Source organism: Rhinolophus sinicus, linkage group LG05 (assembly GCF_036562045.2).
Source record: "Rhinolophus sinicus isolate RSC01 linkage group LG05, ASM3656204v1, whole genome shotgun sequence".
Classification (NCBI taxonomy): Eukaryota; Metazoa; Chordata; class Mammalia; order Chiroptera; family Rhinolophidae; genus Rhinolophus; species Rhinolophus sinicus.
This window is the reverse complement of record NC_133755.1, coordinates 147,513,989-147,530,909: the sequence shown is the minus strand read 5'-3', so window position 1 is coordinate 147,530,909 and position 16,921 is coordinate 147,513,989. Positions and strand designations below refer to the sequence as shown.

At 35.6% G+C, this 16,921-nt stretch overlaps 1 protein-coding gene and 1 pseudogene across 2 annotated transcripts in view; one reads left to right on the top strand and one right to left on the bottom strand.

Moving 5' to 3' along the window:
* The window catches only part of TBC1D32 (TBC1 domain family member 32), a 400,452-nt gene that overhangs the window by 97,132 nt on the left and 286,399 nt on the right, over positions 1–16,921 (top strand). The gene's annotated exons all lie outside the window — the stretch shown is intronic.
* LOC109452173 (malate dehydrogenase, mitochondrial) lies at positions 5,726–10,859 on the bottom strand (annotated as a pseudogene).

Sequence of the window (16,921 nt, the reverse complement as noted above, 5' to 3'; positions counted from 1 at the left end):
TCCTGTCTCCTGTATTAGAAGGATGTTCTCCTGCCATTTCCTAACCTGCCTTAATGAGTCAGAGATCCTATTATTTTCCTCTACCCAGGAGGGAGATTAAACTAATATGGGTTTCTCAGTGGAGTGACATAAGATAGGCAGTACTTACTATATATGATGGCAGAATAAGGTTTATAATTTTAAAAATTTACTGTTATATACTTGATTTACTCAGCCAGTATTTATTGAGTGCTTATGCTCTGTGCTAGATGTGATGATGTAATGATGTAATTGTGAGAAAGACGTGGTGCTCATTCTCTTTAACCTCACTACCTAGTGAGGAATTGGATATTAAGAAAAAGGAAAATGTGAGGTAGTTAATGCAGAAAAGAAACACATCCTTGTAAAGCTCCCCACCTTCCCATTTTAAATAACTTAATTTCAGAATCCTTTATGTGGCTTTCAAGGAGTTCCATAATAGACCTCTACCTTTCCTGTGTACATTATTTTCTACCTTTCCTCAGCCTGAACTAATATTCTGATGAGGTTAGACAGCCTACCTCCCTCAAGTACAGTGTTTATTATTGCCTCAATACTTGTATTTTATAGTTGAATATTGCCTTTACTTTTGTCTTCTTACACAAATTTGGCTCATCCTTCAAGGCAAAGGTTGCTTTATGAATTACTCTCTCTGTGACTTACTGTTGCACACTCTGATCTTGTCTTTATTGCATGTCCTTTGCCTTCATGGCCATTCCCACAGAGTTAATATTTATTTCTCCCACTGACTGAAACATCCAGGAGTATCATTTTGTTTTAATTTCAAGTCTACCATGTTGCCAAGTACTTTTATATTATTTGATTGACATTTATTGGCTAAATCTGTTGATTGCTTAAAACAGTTGCCTGGAAACATTATTACATTTATTGAAAATCTTAGGTGTAAACCTTTTTTTGAACACATTGTCTTTTAAGGATACCAGTTAAGGCAAAATGGGGTTCTTATTCTCTATATATTCTTTTTTATTTTTTTAAAAGAGTTATAGTTGACCTAATATTACATTAGTTTCAACTGTACAACATAATGATTTGATACTTGTATATATTGGGAAATGATCACCATAATATGTCTAGTTAACCTCGGTCAGCATATATATTTACATAATTTTTTTTTCTTGTGATGAGAATTTTTTTTTTTTTTTTTTTTTAATTAAATTTATTGGGGTGACAATTGTTAGTAAAATTACATAGATTTCAGGTGTACAATTCTGTATTACATCATCTATAAATCCCATTGTGTGAGAATTTTTAAGATTACTCTCTTAGCAACTTTCAAATATAATATGCAATTATACAGTATTATTAACTCTATAACCATGCTGTATTATATCCCCAGGACTTACTTATTTTATAATGGGACTTTGTACTTTTTGATCCCCTTCACCCATTTTGTCCACCCCCACCAATCTGTTCTCTGTATCTATGAGCTTGGTTTTTGTTTTTAGATTCCATGTATAAGTGAGATCATATGGTATTTGTCTTTCTTTGTCTGACTTATTTCACTTAGCATAATGCCCTTAATGCAACTGGAAAGATTTAATTTTGTATGACTGAATAATATTTCATTGTATATATACCACATTCTCTTTATCTGTTCATCCATTGATGGACACTTAGGTAACTTCTGTATCTTGGCTATTGCAAATAATGCTGCAATGCACATGGGGATGTATCTATCTTTTTAAATTAGTATTTTTATTTTCTTCAGATAAATACCCAGAAGTGGAATTGCTGGATCATGTAGTAGCTCTAGTTTTACTCTTCTGAGGAACCTCCATACAGTTTTCCATAGTGGCTGCATCAATTTACGTTCCCACAAACAGTGTATGAGGGTTCCCTTTTCTCCACATCCTCCCCAGCACTTGTCATTTCTTGTCTTTTTGGTAATAGCCATTTTAACAGGTATGAGTTGATATCTCATTGTGGTTTTGATTCTTATGAGGGATGTCAGGCATCTTTTCATGGACATGTTGGCCATCTGTATGTCCTTTGGAAAAATATCTGTTTGTATCCTGTGCTCATTTTCTCATCAGATTGTTTCTATTTTTGCTATTCAGTTGTATGAGTTCTTTATATATTTTATCTATTAACCCCTTATTAATATAATTTGGAAATATTTTTTTCCCATTCGGTAGGCTGCCTTTTCATTTTGTTGATGATTTCCTTTGCTGTACAGAAGCTTTTTAGTTTGATGTATATTGTTTATTTTATACTGAATAATATTTCATTGTATATATACCACTTGTTTATTTTTGCTTTTGTTAGCCCTTGCTTTCGGTGTCAGATCCCCTAGAAACTTGATACTGCCCAAGGATTTGCAGTTTAAGATTTTCTTAACTATATTTAGGTTAGAGGAATGTTATGCTCTGCCCTATAATATTTTATTTCAATATAAAAACTATATATCACATGGAGAAATAATTTACATTTAATATTAATAGTTTCCTTTTGTATCAAACTACAAATTAAATTTTAGTTACAGACATAGAATTGTTCATTATTAACAACTTAAATCTTATGTAGTAATTTTCATTAAATATACACATTAAAATTTAATATGGTTAAAGAAATGTTAATATAGTTCTCCTAAAACCTATTTCTTCTACATTTGAAACCCTGATGTTGTCTATTTATTGTTAATTTTCTTCAAAACAAAGCTCAAGAATTCATACTTACAGAAAAGCCTTTAAATTTGATCACTTGCTGTTTCAGTTATTATTTTATGTTTATACAGTGGGATGAGCAGTTTTATGCATAGCTATCCTCTTTGTAAAAAGTCTGACCTGTAAGATGACTTTAAGAGGAAAAGAAAAAGTATATTTGTTTTTCTGTTTAGCAACAGTCTTGTTATTTTAATAAACATAGACAAGTGTTAATATTCTATCACAACAAATCGCCCAATTATTTATTCCCAGTGACCCAGATGCTAACTAGACTTAAATGTGATTAACATTAGTAATGAAAAAATAATTTTACAATTATCACTTGTAATCTTTTTAAATGTCAGAAATTAGAATATAATCTGACACCAGAACCATCCACATTTTGTATTTACATGCAAACACATGCAGACATTTATACACACATATCTGATTTCTAATCTTACTCTATTAAGTTAGTTTGAAGAAAACAATCAAATGATCTGTTACTAATTGAAGACATCAGTAACTCATTCAAAATTTATATTTAATCGACAAATTCCTATTTAGATAGATTAGAAAACAAAAGAAAAAAATAATACTTATTATAGTACCTCTTAAGATAATCACCATTAGCCTCTTCATGCCCATATTTTTCAAAGTTTAGCTGAAATATTTTTTGAGAAATAGGAGTTTTATTGTTTTAAAACTCTTTTTTACTTATTTTAAATTATCCTTTATATCTATATATGTTCATCTATACCATAGTTTCAAAGGACTGAATAATATTCCAGTACATGAATGAATCCTAGTTTTCTGTTTTTAGACGTGTAGGTTATTTAAAATTTTTATTATGTATCTTCATAAATAGCTGTATGCCCATGATTATTTCTTGACAACAAAACTTTAGAAATAGTCTTCCTAAGGTAAAGAGTAGGCACATTTTCACACCTTATTTTTTTTATCTGCCCTCTTTTTACGATTCATTTTAATCGACCTCTCTGTACCATTGTATATTCTACCCACTGTTGACATTTTATTTTCATTCACTCAGAAAATACTGAATTCCTACTAAGTATTATACTGGTATACATGACCCTTATTTTAGGATTCTGAGACTTTTTTCTCTTCATTTCTGGATTCCTTTCTCTCAGTCATTTTTGCTGATTCTTCCTCCTCCTCTACTACATATCTTTCAATTGAATTATCTTCTATTGTTTGTCATCAGTTCTTTTCCATTTTTTTTCCTACAGTGGCTTCAATTATCACTTCTCTACTAACACTATATGTGTTGTATGTCTATCCCTAAGTTTTCCCTTCATCATATGTCCAAATTTTATTGAGCATTTGGATCTGCATATCAGGCAAGTAAATTTCTATATACCGTGCATTAAAGACACAGAAATAAAATTTAATAAGGTGAAAATGACTTTTTAAAAGACGAGTTAGAGCTTAGAAAACATATATATATATATATATATATATATATATATATATATATATACACACACATATATGTTATTATTATAGTATTATAGTATATATATAGTATTATTATTTTTTTTTACTATTTGAGCAAAAGCAAAGAACTATGTAAAGATCCAGATTCTGTGGGGCTTAAGTTTACTTTCTACTTCCAGCCCACAGTCTATAGCTTTTTTTGGCAGAATAGCTCGACAGGATCTTAGTTCATGGTTTATGTGACATCTACCAAACACTGCTTTGTATTTATTTTTATTAAAGTAATAAATGTACATTATTTAAAAAGCCAAATAGTATGGGAAGGCTTTTGAGAATGAAGAGTAATCCTCTACCCGTCCTTCCCCGCTCTCAGCTCCCACTCACCAGAGGCTGGCACTGTCAGTTCTTTGAATTGTCTCTTTTGGTACTCACCTCCAGATTTTTAAATTGCATGCTTATACTGCTATGTCTTGATTTTTAAAACATACTTCTTGTCTTTAGAGATTTAGAAGCTTAGGATGTAGATTTCCTTTTCCTTTCTCCCTGCAGTATAGTTTTCTTCACAATCTTGATAAAATCACTATTGAACGTCTGTGGTGTTATATCTATATAAATATTATTCACTTATAAGCGAAGTAGTATACTATGACTGTATTTCCCTTTTCTTACTTTATTTTTCCCGAAGCTAATCATTGCATGATTTCTTCCATTTGCTGCATTTTCTGTGTATCGGGTGCTGTATCCCTAGATGTCCGAAGTCATGCAGCCCTCTCCGCTGCTGCCCAGTGCTCACATAATGCTCAGCGTGGTCCCGGTCCTGGGATTGCTTTCACAGTTAAGGCACCTAATTTCAGAACACTCCTATGAAACAAGTACTCTTATTACCTCCATTTTTACGAATGGACACCTAAGGCCTGGTTTCTGTAATGTAGTGGTTATCATGTTCGCCTCACAAATGGACTCATCTAGGCCAGAGGGAAGTTAAGCCCTTTGCTTAAGGTGACACAGCTAGTGATTGGTGAAGCTGGTATTTGGACCTAGGTATCCTGGTTCCAGAGAGTGTACTGCCTGTCCCATACATTGTGCTGCTCTACAAGTTAAATGCCAAGGTGCCTTGTAATCATTCTTTCTAAGTATGTCTCAAGGTTTTCACGTTCTTGAGGGCAGGAACCATGTTTTTTTCATACTTATGAAAACAGAAACTCTTCAATAAGATAGAAGGCATGTGTTGTTATCGATTTTCCTGTGTCACATCATGCAGTATCATTTTGTACTGGATGATCTTTTGGCCCTGTATATTAACCTTCTTGGGAATTTTCCCTTCACCGTCCTGGGAATTGCTTTTGTCTTTCACCTGAGATCCAACTTCCTATTTCTTGGTTTATTTCCTTGTTGTTGTTTTTTTTTCTTTTTCTTTTTTTTCCAAAGCCTAAAATAACTGATATACCAGTAAACTGACCCGCAATTTGGAAGTGATGGTAATGTCCATACAAAACTTATAATCTTTAAAGCAAATTGAAATACAAAGATATCTGAAATGGCTTTACAGTGACACAGTGTTTTTAGTTAAAGAAACGGATTGCTCACTAATTGCTTTCTGATTTTATGTTCTTTACAAACTCTTTTCCTTTCTTGATTGAGGTTTTTAGCTCTGGAATAGCTTCAGCTATCATCTTCTCTTTGAAAGGGGAAATTTTCCCAATGCGTAGATTTTTCTAGGTGCACTTTCCCCCGGCTGCAATGGTGTGAAGTAGGGACAGTCCGTTTCTTGGGACTTCACCAAGGAACATTTGACAGCTCCTACCTTTCCATTGATTGCATCCACAAGGGAAAGACAAACCGGGCTCTGGCATAAGCCATGGACAGAGTGGCAGAGGCTGCTCCAGCTTTGGCCTTGACCACCTGTGTGCCAGCCCCTTGGATCTGCCCAGTGAGGGCTGTCAGCTGGTCTTGGGCCAAGTGCCCCTTGGGAGTGCACTAAGAGGTCAGGGGCATGATGGTCTTCGCAGCATGGCTGCCAATGACCGGAACTTTGACTTGAGCTGGATCCAAACCTTTCAGTTTTGCAGCAAAAGTGTTGGCTCTAACAATGTCCAGGGTTGTCACCCCAAAGGTTTTATTGGGGCCATATAGCCATGTTTCTTGAAAACTTCTGATGTGATTAGGATGGTAGAGTTTACCGCATTGGAAATGATGCAGATCATGGCCTCAGGCCAATGCCGAGCACAGGCAGCCATCAGGGTGGCCACAGTTGTGGCACTGGTGTTGCATAGGTCATCCCACGTCATGCCTGGTTGTCTCGGCACTCCAGCTGGAATAACCACCAAATCACAACTGTTCAGGCAGTCTGGCAGCTGCTCAGGTCCGAGGTAGCCCTTCACAGTCGCTCTGGTCTCCGTGGCTCAGATCTGCAGCACTCAGGTGTATGAGCAATATCATAGAGGGTCAGCCGGCTTAGCCGAGGGCGGTTCTTTAGGAGAAGTAAAAGGGGCTGCCCAATTCCTCCAGAAGCCCTGTGCACAGCCACTTTAGCATTGTTCTGGGCTGAGGTGCTGAAGCTGCAGAGCCGCGCTTGGCAAGGGCAGAGACCAGCAGCAAGTGAAGGAGCTGGTGGCAGGCAAGTGACTCCAATGGATTTTCTCCCTAGTTTTGATGAAGATGCTTTCTCAGTAAGAAAGAACTGCAGGAGGAAGTCTTTTGAGACAGATATGGGTTGGAGACTTCCACAGTATAGTTTTGGGAGCTACAGAATAAATGGATGAATTATAACTGATTAGCAGGCCAGGAAAGCTAAAACCCAAGCTGGCAGGAAGGGAGGCCCAGAAGCAACGTTTTGCATATCACAGCATCTGGAAGCACTGGGAGTTAGAGGCAGCACTGAGAATGGAGATGGAAGTATAAGATTATTTGAACATCTAAGATTTTCAATAATAGGACTAGTTTAAATTGTAAGATACAGATAGGCCCTCATATTCCCTCCACTTCTACCCCACTCATCTAGGCGACTGTTCTTCCCCTCCTTCCGCAGAATGTTGGTTTACCTTCTGGAAATCATGAATGGGAAACAAGAGTGGAAGGGAGACTGTGCTGAAAAAGGCTACGTGTTATTCTGTGCCAGTTCAAGAGACACGTTATGATTCTATTTCATTTCCTCCCCAGATTTATTTTTCTTAGCATTAATAAGACATTATTTTCCCATTTGCTTAGTTTTTCCTATGTATTTAGCAGTCATTTATCTCAAGATTGTTCCCACAAAAATGTAATTATTATTAATAGTAATGTCAAATACAACAGTGATTACTGAGCGCCACGTATTATTCTAAGTACTTTTAAATATTTTGAGTCATTTAAATCTCAGAGCATTAAAAAACTCTAAAAAACAGCAATACAAATAACATTCTTTCACTAGCACAGTATCATTCCCCTCCCACAAACAAAAGTACTCTTAAACTCTTCCCTAACGGACATCTAGGCTCTCTTCTCTGTGTTAGCATAAATCTCTTAAGTAATTTTCATTCTTTGTTAGTTTATTTACAATCACTTATTCATAGCCTTTAACACGTAGACTAAATTACAAATCAACACCCTGTATAAAATAGCAGGGGAAAGCAACATGGAAGTAAAAGGAAATTGGTTAATATATAAATGTTTGCTTAACAGAGCAAGGTTGAAAATATGGTTAGCTACTATATACCTTGTTTCTACAAGTGGACATGAGGCTTTAGTTGATATGTATAACTTCTTTCCCCTATTGCCCATTCTGTTTTCCCTTGATACTCAATCAACCTGAGCTGGTTAGGGTTCTTTATGTATGGGACACCCCAAAGCCTCGTTTCTGTGGTTCTTGAACCGTTAGTGGTCTTGCATTAGTGTTCCATTAACTGACTGCTAGACATGGCACTATTAGGAAGTGCTACAAAGTATTCCCTGGATAGTAGACTTTGCTTTTCTGTCTCCATTGCATAGCTGCAGTTTTCTTAATGATCATGGTCAATTTCTCCCTGCAGAGTTGCCTTATTTTGCTATTGGTCCAGGTGTTTGAGGAGCCTCAACCAGTTAGGGGTAATTTTCAGTTCTGGTAGAAGTGTAGGAAGTATTCTCATTTGGAATAAGATCTCAAAACCACCAATCCAGCCCCTTCCACCCACCATGTCCCACCCCACAGAGTTGAGGGGTTAGAAAACCAAAGAAATTTATAATTTCCACTTCTACACTGTAGCTCCTAGACCCAAATTATAGTTACAAGAGAAATGGCACCTATATATCTTATTGGACAGCACCTTGATATTGCAATGTATTATGTCCTATGTGATGCCATACTTAGTTTTCAGTGTGTCATTCTGCCAGTATCTAAAGATAGCTACTTCTGGGAGATAGGGGTACATTATAAGTTCAGTGAATATTGCAGATATTTTTCTCTGTACTTCTTGTGTAGTTAGTTTCTTCATCAGAAGTAGTGTTTTATAGATGCCATGATCTTCACTGAGGCATCGGTAAGTATATAATTTGTGAGATAGTGTTTGGTGGTAGAGAAGCATTGTGGTCACAGATGTCCAATTTCATAGCTGAAGTAAGAAGGCATTTAATGTAATTAGCTTGCTACCAGGTAGCTGGTTTGTCTCCCCAGATTATGTGCTGCATCTTGAGTTTAGTGTTGGTCTCTGCCTATGACAATGTGGATACGCGGTGATAACTGTAACCATATCATCTATGACAAGGGGATTCATGTTGTTTAAATTAATGGATATCCACTATGTAAATTAGCTACCAGTCTGGTATTGTGCAGTATGATTTTCCAAAACAGTTATATGTGCATGGAACTCCATTATCAAGTATGCAAATAACATTTGTAAGAAGCTTAAACCGGCTCTGAGGACACAAGTACAGTCGGGGAACACATTCACACATTCACAGCACACTCTTTTGGCTCATGAGAAGCTTTCTCTAATTAGGTGACCAGGGAAGAAGTAAAAATTAAATCTAGTTTATAGATGACACTGTGTTAGTATGCTAATACCTGTTAGAGTTGGATAACTTTATAGCTTTTCAGAGGGAAACTCTTAAGGTAGTGTATCTACTTATTCACTTTGTCTGGAAAAAGATACGCATATGACTTCAGATACTGATTTCATAGACTTATGAAACATGGCTAATGGTTGGGCTGGATGGTCAGAGTAAAAAAGATCAGGGGATTAGTTTAAGACAATTAATAGAAAAGGCATCATATAGATTGTCCTCTGAGATTACACCCAAATTGAAAGAATATTTTTGACTCATGGGAATGCTCTTGAAAGGGATTCCTCCTCTTGCAAAGGAGGTAAAATAATATCTCTTGTTGATGGGCCAGCCTCTTTCTTCAGCTATTCTAGTGCTTATTCAGATGGGTTTATGAATGAAGTGGTCTTGATTGCAGGGCCTAGAAATTATGTTTATCGAGGGAAGATCATAAAACAAGAATATTTAATAAAGAGAATGTGAATGTACTCCATGTGTGAATTTTGTATTGCACCTTGCCAGAAGCTGCATGTAGTGTCTAATCAGCCAATAAAACTTTGACCAACATTGAATCTTCTGGATTAAAGGCTCAAATGAGAGATTTTTCTTGAGTTAGATCCTGCCTGAGTTTTATATCTATTCTAGCCTTGGAGTCACACAAAGTTGGTACACTTATGGGTTACTTGACAAGTAATTGAGAGGAGCACACCCAATGTGGTTGATGTTGTTTCCAAAATTCAAAGAGACTACAATCGTGCATTATATCATTTTTTGGTGGTAAGTAGGATAAGATTTAATAATGCATCATGCATACATAGTACATGTGATATTTTGACATTATAGGCTGCTAGAACTCAGAAACTTCACTGAGATGACAATGAAATGTCTCAATTTTTATGGATCTCATTCTCTGGCAAACCTATGTTTTATTAAAACATCTAGAGAACCAGCTACTTCTTGCCTGCCTGGGTCCAGTGAACATTATAGCATCAGTAGAATAGTTTTCCATGATGACCTGAGACATGGTAGGACAATCAAGGCTGTCCTGGGCTGAGCTGATAAAAAGATAAAGTGTATTACTGTTGATGTCAAGTAAAAGCATACTACTCCGAGTATTCACATTGACCAAATCAATAGTCTTACCAGTTGTCGAGACTTTGCTAATTCAGTCTTGTAGAGACTTTACCTTGATGATGTTGTGTTACATATAATGCACAGATACACTAAGGCTTAGGGAAACATAACATCGGGTAGATTGAGCGGGGCTTCCAACTTCCTCTGTTATGAGAAGAGTCTTGGGAAAACCCTGAGACTCTCCGTTAGTATCTTGTGCTGATTTATTTTTTATCCAAATACAGCTCATAAGTTGTGACCTTTTTATTTAAGTAACGTGTTTTAGGGATGTCTGTGTTTCTTCACAAAATATTTAGTTTGCTTCTTGCAACAAGGGAAGAAAAGATTTAATAGGGATGGTAAGATTCTATGAAAATTATTTGTCTAGAGATCATGCTTATGTGTAGCATTAAATGTCTAACAGAGATAGGGACTTAGCGTTCCGTGCCTGAGATGAGACGAGAAAGCCATTATTAGATGTTACCAATAAACCTGACTCAAATGAGGCAACAGATTGAAGGGAATATCACCACAGGTATATTCAGATGCTTTCACAGAGTTAACTAAAGAGGTCTAGGTCCCCACACCCACCTTTAAGGAGTCATCCGTCATGCTTCCAAAAGCTTGCTATAGGCAAACCCTCTCTATTATGTCTTCACCACTTTCGAACTGGCAACACCATATCTCCTGGTGTGCAAGACTGCTAGCGCTTCTGGGAGCCATAAAATTGTAATAGTGTGGGTAATATTTGCACATTGCTTAGCATTGCATGAAATAGGAAATGAACAGCCAAGGTCTTTGACTACTGTCTGTCTTTTTGGTGTACAGAAACTTCTCTTATTTTGATAAAAGGAACCTGTTAAGGCCTAAGCTTAAAAAGTGTGTGTCTGGGATAGGTAGAGTTAATCTATTTCTAACTGTAATCTATTTCTAACACACACAAACACTTCTGAAATTTGCCTATTTAACTGTTGATATCTGTACATTAATTTAGTTTAAATGATTTTTAATACTGTATCTCTGTCCATAAAAAATATACCATTGAAACTTTTACTTAATTTACCTATGAATTTGCATTTACTTTGGGTAATTGTTACCTTTTTTTTTGGAATACTTCTTGATATAACCAGCTTGCTTTACATGTGAAAAAAGCAGCAGACTCTTTTTTTCATAACTTTGGGAAATTTGGATTGGAGCCAACAAAAATTATTATTTATTATATAATAGACTTCACAATTTGTTGCTTATAAGCCCAATAACGTGTAAAATTTGAGACATGTTTTTCTGATCGTTTTCTAGATTAGTGGATATAAAATAATCTGCACACTTCTATTCATTTTGTAAACCTACCCTTAATATTATGGTTAAGCTAAAAAAATAAAATTGTCTTACTCTAGTGTCTTTTTTTCCCATGTTTACTCTAGCTGCTAGCTTATACAAATATGCTTATAATTAATGAACCACAAAGATCTGTTTATTAGGTGATTAGGTAATTGAGTAGTAAATAGCATTAGTTGTTATTGAGTCTTACATGAATCTTTATGAGTTATCATTAAAATGTACATTCGTTTAGTAGTTTTCTGAATTTGTTCTCCTGTTGAATACACATTTATACTTCTTATGGATATAGTGATATACTTTTTCCCATTATCTACCCTACTATAGCACTTAAGTATTTTATGAAATATTAAAAAATATAAATATTGCATAAAATATAAACATACAGCTTAACAAATTGTAAAATAAATGTCCACATAATTCCAATCAACTAAACCAAGACAGCGCTATGCATTTGTTTGATCATGACTCCCTCCCTTGTTGCCAGTGGTAACAGCAATTTTGACTTTTATGGTATTTACTTTTTATGTTTATGACTTACTTTAAATTTTTACTACCTAGTTATGTATTCCTAAACAATATCTTAATTTTACTGTTTTTTAAGCTTTGTATTAATGGTGCCATTGACTGTATATCTGTCATATGTGCTTTTCTGTGTTGCATTAGGGTTTCTAAGATTAGTGTTGGATGTATTTCAGTTAATTTATTTTCATTGCTGTATAATATTCCATCTGTGGTATGACTATACCATGTTTTGTTTATATATTATGCTGTTAGTGGACATTTGGGTTATTTCCAGTTTCCCACGTTTGACTATTATAAACAACTCTGTTACACATAGCTTAGGAACACTAGCTACATATCTCTTTGTAAACATACATATGTAATTCTTTATTGTGTTACAAAACAATTATCTGAATAGGCAAAGCCTTGTTCCTGAACTTCCTATTTTGTTAATTGGATTTTTGTTTATCCTCGTGCAAATATCACATCATTTTAATTGCTGTAGCTTTGTAATAATTTATAATAACCAATAGAGCAGTTCTTCCCACTTTCCTTTTTCAAAAATACCTTGGCTGCTTTTAGTCTTTTTCTTTCTATGTAAATTTGAGAATCAGCTTGTCACACAAACTAGCCCACGGGATTTTAATTATCATTGGATTGGATCTATAAAACAATAGTGAGTGAACTGACATCTTTATAATACTGAATTTTCCAATCTGTAAACATGGTGTATGTCTCTATTTAATTTGTGTGCTTTAATTACTCTAATTAAAATGTTGTTTTTTCCATAGGGGTCTTATATATTTTTTTCTGAATCTAGTATTTATAGCCCCACTGTGTGCACCATACATGGCAGTGTCAGAGCATAGATTCTGGAACCACATTGCCAGATGATCTTAGGCAAGATCCTTAATCTCTCCCTCCCTCTGTTTCCTCATGTGTGAAATGGGGACAGTAACTGTACCTTCCTCACAGAAGATGAGACTAAATATGTTACACCGCTCTCAAATTTAGATCATGCTAAGCACCTCATCATAGATAAATCTCTGAGATTCTATAGATATACTAATTATTCGTTCATTTTGTTATTCTCCTTTAGAAAATTATTTTAGGTTATTAGTGGAGACATTTTGTTGAGCTTTATAAAAATCTTAATATTTTGATTACATTATTGCATAATGTACATTTAAAGTCATTAACTGGATTGGAAAACAATACACATCTTTATATTTAATATTCTCATCCTTGTAGGTGCTATCTCTGTATTGAAGTGTTTTACTTTCTTAAGTGATGCATTGTAGCTAGCTGTCTTCATATAGGCCCTGGGCATTTACTGTTATGTTTCGTGTTTTATTTTTTTGCTATTATTAAGGTGATTTCTTTTTCCTTGGTAATGTTTTAATTGGTTATCATTGGTATAAGTAAATTATTTTTTGTATTTTTTTACTGGTCACCCTACACAGACTTGGTGGCTTAAAGCAACATACATTTATTATCTCAGTTTCTATTTAGGTACACCTTAGCTGGCTCCTCTGTTCAGTCTCCTAAGACTATACAATCCAGGTGTCGGCTGTGGCTATGGTCTCATTTGAAGCTCAGTTAGGAAAGGGTCTGTTTCCAAACTCACACAGATTGTTGTTGTTATTTTGTCATGATTTTAGGACAGAGGGTTTTGTTTTCTTGCTGCCTAGAGGCGAGATAGAGGCTCTTGCAGCTTGTCCGTGGAAGGCTGCCCTCAAATCCAAGAGGCCATCTGTGGTCCTTGCCATGTGGTTTTCCTCAACATGGCTTCTTGCCTTTTCAAAACCAGCAGAGGGGAAAGACTCCAGCAAGAAGGGCACAGAGTCTTATGCAATTATGTAATCACATCTGTCCTATCACCTTTAACATACTCTGATTAGAGGTAAGTCACAAGTCTTGCCTGTACTCGAGAAGGGACTCTCACAAGGGCATGAGTACCAGGAGGGTGGGGCTCCTGGGGGCCCCCCTGAGATTCCACCACAGAGCCATCCTTTCGATCACCAAATCCTCTTCTGACAATACTCTGGTTTAAGCCACTACCTAATATAAATTATTACTATATATTTTTTAAAACGTGTCTCTGTTTCTGTCCCATTCTAATATTAGCCTATTCTGCACAGCAGCCCTAGTGATCCATTACAACACCAATCAGATAATCTTAATGCTATATTCACAAGGCTTTTCATATCATCAGGATGGAACCATACCACCGTGGTTTCTCTCATGTCATCAAAGAAAAACTTCATAATGGCTTTGCAGAGTCCTGTGTGATCTGAATCCCTAATATGACTTGGACCTCATCTCCTAATACTTCTTCCTGCTTATTCCACTGCCACTGCCTGGGCCCCCATAGTGTCCTTCAGTCATGCCAGCCGTGCTCTCACCTCAGGTCCTTTGCTCAATCTGTTTGTTCTGCCTGGAACATTTTTTCCCCAGATCGCTCCATGGCTTGCTTCCTCCTTTGTTTTAGGTCTTTACATAAGTGTCATATTCTTGATGAGTTCTTTCCTAACCATCTTATTTAAAATTGCATACAGTCATCCATCCCTATTGCCCTATTGCTAGCACTGTATTCACTTCTCTGCTTTAGTTGTATACATGCTGTGTTTTGTTTTGGTTTTTAACTTTTTATTTTGTTCATTGTCTGTTCCCCACCTCTAGTATTTTGCATTCCATACAGAACTGGGATTTTTGTGTATGTGTGTTTAGTGATGTATCCTCAGCACTTAAAACAGTGGTATGCGCTTAGTAGGTATTCACCCAATATTTCTTAAAATTAAGTGAATTTTAAGTTACAGTGGGGTGGTTTCCAATAAACAGTTTTATCATCTTCTAATAGTGAACATCATCTCTTTTCAGATAGCATGCATCTTTATTTTTTACTCATTGTCTTGATATTGGCTTAAATTTCTAGAACAATGTTAAATAATTATGGACAATTTTAACTTCCTCATGATCTTAATGGAATGCATTTCCTATTTATGCTTTTAACTCTTGCCTTGAGATAAATTTGTTTTGTAAATCAAATTAAAGAAATAACCTTTATTTAATTTACTTAGACTTTTTTGGAGGACAGGGAATAGAGAGTAGATATTGAATCTTAAATCAAGTAGCTTTTAAGCATCTGGCCAAATGATTATATGGTTCTTTTCTATTACATATTGATGTCATGGGTTACATTAAGACATGCTTTCATATTAAACTATCCTTTTCTTCCTGGAATGAACTGTACTTGGTCACTGTATGCTATTCTTTAATGTATTGCTGGGTCAAATTTGCTAAGCTTTACATTATTCCTAGTACTTATAAGATCTTAAAAATCTTACATCATTTGTTCAAGTTTTTATTTACTCATTCGCTAAAGAGGAGAATTCAGTTTGGACATGTATTTGCTTTCAGAGTTGCTCCCGTTCATCTTGTATCATCTCATTGTCCATCTAGATCCTAAGAACTCTTCTTTACTTTTTTTAAATTTTATTTTTTAAGATTTTTATTAAAAGCATAGCTAACATATTATGTTAGTTTCAGGGGTACACCACAGTTATTCAACATTTATATACCTAAAGAAGTGATCACCATGGTAACTCCAGCAACCATCTGATACCATATTATTCTGTCACAGTATTATTGAGTATATTACCTGTGCTGTACGTTACATCCCCATGACTTACTTCTTTTATCCCTGGAAATTTGGCCCTCTTATTCCCCCCCCACCCGTTTTTCATTTTTCAATTACAGTTGACACTCAGTATTATGTTATATTATTTTCAGGTGTACAATATTAGACATTTACATAATTTAAGAAGTGATCCCCCTGACTAGTCTAGTACTCACCTGGCACTACACATGGTTATTACCATATTGTTGACTGTATTCTCTATGCATTACATCCCCATGACTATTTTGTAAGTACCAATTTGTATTTCTTAATCCCTTCACCTTTTTCATCCTACCCCCAAGCCCCTACTAGATTTATCACGCTGATAAATCTAGTACCCATCTGACTCCATACATAGTTATTATACTATTATTGACTGTAATGCTTATGCTATGCCCTACATCCTCATGACTACTTTGTAACAACCAATTTGTACTTCTTAATCCCTTCCCCCTTTTCACTTACTTCCCCAACCACCCTCCCATATGGCCGCCATCAAAATTTTCTCTGTATCTATGAATTTGTTTTTGTTTTGTTTGTTTACTTTGCTCTTTAGATTCCATATTTAAGTGAAATTATATTGCTTCTGCCTTTCTCTGTCTTACGTACTCCACTCTGCACAATATCTTCCAGGTCCATCCATGCTGCCACAGATGACAAGAGCCCATTCCCTTCCATGGCTGAACAATATTCCATTGTATATACAGAGGGTGCCAAAAAAATGTATACCCATTTTAAGAAAGGAAAAAATTGTATTAAAATTGTAATACTCAGTATATACTGAACAAAAGATGAATACATGTTTGACTTCCGCAATTACAAGAGGTGCTCAAAGCGGTTACCATCAGCATCCAGATGCTTCTGATTATGGCCAACTTCTGCTTGAGCAATGTTGACCAAAGCGTCCACTTGTATTGCTGTGCATGCCATTTTCAGTTTCTTCAAGAACACAGGACCATGCATCTCAAACTTACCATGTGCAATTGTTAGGCATGTTGGAGGTTCTGTTGCGTACTCAAGCCTCCATTGTTGTTGTATTTCCACAATGTTCTCAAATTTCAAATACCATTTCAAAATAGTCTTGCATTCCTCTAACAACAAACATGCTTCTGCCATTTTCTTTGATTGTCCTGCCTGTTGCCTCGTAATGCTA